Source organism: Lepidochelys kempii, chromosome 5, assembly GCF_965140285.1.
Source record: "Lepidochelys kempii isolate rLepKem1 chromosome 5, rLepKem1.hap1, whole genome shotgun sequence".
Classification (NCBI taxonomy): domain Eukaryota; kingdom Metazoa; phylum Chordata; order Testudines; family Cheloniidae; genus Lepidochelys; species Lepidochelys kempii.
The window spans coordinates 98,174,061-98,180,070 of record NC_136384.1 but is presented as its reverse complement, the minus strand read 5'-3'; the positions used below and the strand labels follow the sequence as shown (position 1 = coordinate 98,180,070).

Sequence of the window (6,010 nt, the reverse complement as noted above, 5' to 3'; positions counted from 1 at the left end):
AAATATTTAAATAAGAATAGGTAATATGTGATTTTTTACACTTGAACAGAAGATCTCAAAATGCATAAGGGAAAATAAAAGACCTGTGATACAGCTGTGGTTGGCCCAAGTCAGCCGAGTCAGGCTCGCACTGTGGGGCTGTAAAATTGCAATGTAGACATTTGGGCTTGGGCTGGAACCCAGGCTCTGTGGCCCTCCCCCTTCACCCTGCAATTACAATGCAGTGTAGACATACCCATAGTAGATATGTTTCACAAACAAAAATCCACACAAATTTCAATATTTTCTTCAAGAAATATCAAATTTTTCAATGAAAAAAACCACAACTTTTCCAAAACATATTTGTGTTTAGATTTTTGCTCTCTCCCCATTCTCTCTCCTTTTTCCTTTTTTGACCCCTCGCTCAGAACATTTCAAAAGAAAAAAAACCTTCTGGGAAAATGTTCATTTTAGAAAAGAGGTAATTTTTCATCAAAAAAAGGGTTGCATAGAAAATTTCAACCAATGGCAATAGTAACCTCCGTTTCAATTCCATTCATGTCATCCTTTGACCTCGCTAATATTCATTCTTCATCCTCAGAGCCTGTACAAGGATCAAGTAAAATAATGTCACCAAATCAATCATAAAACAGACATTTAGCACTGAAAGGTAAGTTTGAGATGATTGGGTGTATCTACTGGTATAACACCATATATCCTGCTTATATTCTAAAATATTCCTTCTATGCTCTGTGCTACTGTACATAACCCAACCATCAACTGTGGAGTATACCTAGATGTCCATTTGCACATCAAGTAACATCTAAATAAAGCAGAAGTGAAAACTTGTCCTCAATCCCCTTTGGAAACTTCATTTGAGGCAAAGATTAAAAGAGCACAATTTTCAGGTTTTTGTTGGTACCTTCACCTGGTTTCCACATCTGTTTTTTCTTACCCTTAATAGGTCAGCTTGTCTTTCTCCCCCTCACTCCTGGAAAGCCATTTGTTTTTTCCCATTCCCCCCCCCCCCCCCGATGTTGGATTTCTCTCATTTCTTCCTATGGGAATCTCCCTTCCCACACTCTGTGGTGTCTCTTCCTACTTCTCCCCGAGCTGTTCTGCCACCTCGAACTGCCTCCCACCGCTCATCACCACCTCTGCTCTCCCGCAGCCCTTCTGCCACCTCGAACTGCCTCCCACCACTCATCATCACCTCTGCTCTCCCACAGCCCTTCTGCACTCATAGAACGCCAGCACTCCTGCATCCTCAGAGCCCTTCAGACCACCCCAGCAACCTCACAGCCATTGAGCTGTTTGAGACCATGGAACGGTACCTAACACCGAGCTCACCTTCACCCAGCAAGCCCAGCTGAAGAAGTTCAACCATCTCAAAGCCTATAATCTGCAGAAGGAAATGAGGAGCCTCAGGGAGCTGCTGGAGTCCACGCCCTCCCCCTGTGGTCTTCTGCCATGATGACATCCAGGAAGGGAACATCCTGCTGCTGGTGGGGTGCCAGTCGCTCTCACCCTTGACAAGCTGATGCTGACTGACGTTAAGTACAGCAGCTATAACTGCAGAGGCTTCGACATTGGTAATCACTTCTGTGAGTGGGTTTATGACTACACCCATGACACGTGGCCCTTGTACAAGGCCTCCATGGAGACCTTACCCTCCTTGCCAGCAGCAGCTGCACTTCATTCAGCACTACCTTTGAGAGGACTGGGGGAGGCCCAGGGACATTATGCACAAGGAGCAGGCCTGCATTGAGGAGGAGATACTCACTGAGATCAACAGGTTTGCTCTAGCCTCTCACTTCTTTTGGGGCCTCTAGTCCCATCCTGCAAGCAAAGATCTCCACTACCGAGGTCGGGTACCTGGACTATGTGCAGTGCCACTTCGAGGCCTACTTCTAGCAGAAGGTGCAGTGCACGTGACCAGGCCAGCCCACAGCATCCCCCAGCCCAGCTCTGCCTGCTCCACTCTCAGACTCTGTCTCCTGCAGTGTGGCCCTGACCTCGGGTTGCTGCAGACACGTGGGGCCTGGTAGTCACTACTGAATGGCCGCTTCCTGGCCAAGGGATCCATTTGCCCTGCGCTACCAAGGGACAGCAGCTGGTAAGGACCACAAGGGAACAACGTCCACACCACGTATGTATATATCCCTCTTCCAGCCTCTGGTACTTGGGAGGACCTCTCCTTTCAATCTGCAGTGGGGGAGGAGTAGGCAGCCAGCTGTGACAGAGACTGATGGAGACTGAGGATGGCACAAACAGCTCCACCTGCTGGCAGGGACTGGAAGATGCAGGATTATTCATTGGAGCGAGAAGAGCCTGAGGAGGCTGAAGGAAAGATTTGGAGAGGCATCACCAGCTAATGGCTTCCCAAGGCATTGGATCTGGTCTCATGGGAGTTGTTTATTTCTACTGTGCGGTAAACAAACTTGCATTCAATAAATTTACTGTTTATATGACAATTTTAGAGGGTGGCATATGAATAGATGGAAGTCAGAGACTCTCAGCTGTGGTTCAAACCACATCCCCAGCGAGGGTCTGTTTTAGCCCAGCTATAAAAGATGTAGCTGTCCTAAATGCATATTTCAGGGGATGTTAGAGGGACAAAGTGGGTGATGTAATATCTTTCATTGGGACAACTTCTGTTTGTGAAAGAGACAAGCTTTCAAGCTGCACAGAGCTCTTCTTCAGGTCTGGGTATTTCAAAGGATGGCAGGATCCAGTGGAACTACATTTGAGATTTCATATATAGCTGTACAGCCCTTATACCCTGATTATTCTGCTTTGATTCATATGACTTACAGCTCTGAGCTCAGGACAAGGCTATTAGTGCTTGACTCTATGTAGAAAACAGGAGTTGCCATATGAATCAGACCTGTGGTCAATCTATTCAGTATCCTGTCTTTGACAATCACTAGCACCCAATGATTCAGTTACGAGATAATCTGCTCCCTATGCACATCTCATCATAAATAGTTAGCTTGTCTTAAACCTCAACATGAGAGGTTTCATATTCCTTCCAAAACTTTTTTTTTTTTGGTCACAATAGTTAATGCTAGTCTACATATTCTTATCCATATCAATATCTGGTCCCCTTTGTATCTTGTTAAGTTTTTAGCCTCAGTGACATCATGTGACATTGATTTTAATTATGTGTTATGTGAAAAGGTATTTTCTTGTCAGTTTTGAATTTGTCAACTTTCAGTTTCATTGAATATCCCTATGTGTTATGAGACAGGAAGAAAGTTCCTGATGTACTTCCTCTAAACCATTCATTATTTTATATGCTTTTATCACACCCCTTTTCTTCATCTCTTTTCTGAAGTAAGCATTCCCAATCGTTTCAATCTCTCTCACTATTAATGATTTTCCAAATGGAAATATGTTCCATCAGAGAATTCCACACCAGCTTTACGCAGCTCATACCGTAAGTCTTCTCTTTCTAAAAAGCCACTTCCAGTTCCCTTATATTTAGATAAGCTAGAACAGGCCACCTGCTTCAGTGATTGAACAGAAGTCACTTATTCCCCAGCAGGATCAACACCTGCTATCAGGGTGGGATATTTCAGACAACACTGTCAGCCTTTCTAGCAGAATGGGGAAGGGAGGTTATGGGGTGCGGTGGGAGAAAGAGGTGTTTGGAAGGGTGCGTTCATGTACACGAACATCTGGTCTGTGGAGTGGATCTTTACTCCATGTCAGTCGCCTGCAGTCCGAATACTGGAAAAAAGAGTGAGTCAGGAATGGAGAAGGTTCCAGGGTGTGAACAGATGATCTGTTGCTGCTGCATAGATCCTGCTATATTCTACCCTATAAAAAAAGCTATAAAAAAAAGCAATGGGGTTGGCGTGCCCATTGTACAGTGGCTCTGTGAGAGGGTGTCCATTTGTGTGTCTATATTTTTGTATAAAATTACCATTTTTTCAGTGGGCCAACTGCCAAATCATCGTTTAGGACATTATAAGACATCTTATTCCATGTAGAGAAGATAACAATAGGATGGTGATGAAGAGCCACAGGCTGAATACCATTTCCAGGGAGTGGCCCAGTCCAAATCCCCATCTCTTCACCTTAGAACTAGATGTTTGTGCTCAGCCCCTTATAGAGTAACAAGGCCAGCAGATGGGTTTTCATCAACATTAAAAACAAATTTGACATGCCCTGTTAAGTATGTTATTGAATCACTGGGCTATATTTGATTTTTGCTTCCAGAAATAGAAGATGTAAAATGTGACAAACTATCACCAATATTGAATTCCTATTTGTATGTTGAAATTTCACCTGAAGATTGTTCTTCACATGTTCATAGTTACTTACTATGCTGGACTTTATGTCATGTCTGGTTGAGAAATTACTTAGTAAAGCCACCTACATGTGTTGATGTGTAGGTTGAACACGGACTATATTCAGCAGAAATAAGTATCTGGAAACCCTGCTCTCAGCCACATCTGCTCATAAATAATAGATCAGTGTGGTTATGCAAATGAAGTGATATTTCAGTGATTTAAACGGCAATTTAAGTGGATCATAATATACACAGAAATGAACTTTGTTATTTATCTGGAAAGAATAAAATTGTATCAGTTTTTCATCTGTCTGATGCTGTCTGGGAGTTCCTCAAGCTTATAAAGTAGTTTCAAGTTCATGAACTGTTAATAATTTGCTTTCTCTTGCTAAAATTTCTTCTGCATCTGCTTTTCATTATACCATTAAGCATTACAAAGTTATTGCACTGATTTCTACTCACAGCATGGCTCATTGTGATATAATGACTACAGAGCTGGACGCGTAAGTCATGTCTATGTATTTTTATTATGCTTGTTATATGGCATTCTTTGTGTGATATTATTCAAACTTTTGGATTTAAAATGGTATAAAAATAAAATAAATTAAAAAAGCTTTTTAGGCCCTGATTCACCGCTGTGTTACTCCAGTTTTTTTGCCAGTGTAGCCATGGAATTATACCAGCATAAAACTGAAGTAACATAGTTGACTCAAGCCCTTAATGGACAGCTGTGGAAGGACAAGGTAAATAAGAAACAAAGATAGCAACATACCAAGAAGTCAGTAGAAACTAGGGCTCCTGAAACAGAGGCTTTTGAAGAGAATGGCTTAGATTGTAAAGTAATCTGACTTTAAATGATAATGTTAAATTTCCACTATCTGCTTAACTGGCAGTCATGCAACCTTGGGCTGTGGTCTTGTAAGATCAAAACACAAGCTTAGCAAGGTCATGGATAATCAGTCCTTGGATGGCAGATTTCAAAGCAAAACCCTAGGCAGCTGCAATTCTATCCCCTCTCAGTCAGAACTGCAGGGTTGATTGTGCCTGGCTGCTCCTGAGGTGTTTGACGGGAGGGAACAAAAAAACCTTCCTTCCGTTGCACTCTTGAGCAGTGGCCAGGTAAAAAGCGAAGTTCACATTTGTGAAAGTGCAGGGGCTGCTTCTTTTCAACACCCTTTCAACAAAGGTGAACCGGGGGAGGGCAAGTATAGAAGACCTGGGGCTTGTTGAGTATACAGGAAGAAATATGCTGCACCTTCTGAAGCAGTGGGTGCATCTCTAGTGTATGTAGCGAGCTCGGTGGACAATGCTGTCTCACTGAAGCAGAATTCCTTTTGGGGAGCCCTCTAGACAGAATAGTGCAGCACTGTCCCAACACAGACCAGTGTTTATAAGGCAAGCCTCAATACATTGTTAGGGAGAACTGAGCTGATGAAAGAGCCACCTTTCAGATCAGATGCAAAATTGAGATCCACAGTACCATAGCACTTTTTCTTAAGAGTAGGGGTTTTAGAGGTGGTACCTGGCTAAATAAGTTGGGGATTTCATTTTTGCTACTTAAAATTTCCTTGTTAGTCTTAACTGGAGAAAGTGTTCTTTGTTTCCTGTCATACAGTGTTGCGCAGAGCTATGATGTGCTGTTAACAGGTAGCCATTCAGGGATAGGTGAAATGATCCCTGTATATACTGAGTTCCAGATCCTGCAATCAGATCTGCTAGCGCAGACCCGAGCCT

The 6,010-nt window shown here is 43.0% G+C and overlaps 1 pseudogene; it reads left to right on the top strand.

Annotated features, from left to right (window-relative positions):
* Window positions 1-1,013: 1,013 nt before the first annotated feature.
* LOC140911951 (choline/ethanolamine kinase pseudogene) lies at window positions 1,014-1,914 on the top strand (annotated as a pseudogene).
* Window positions 1,915-6,010: the final 4,096 nt, after the last annotated feature.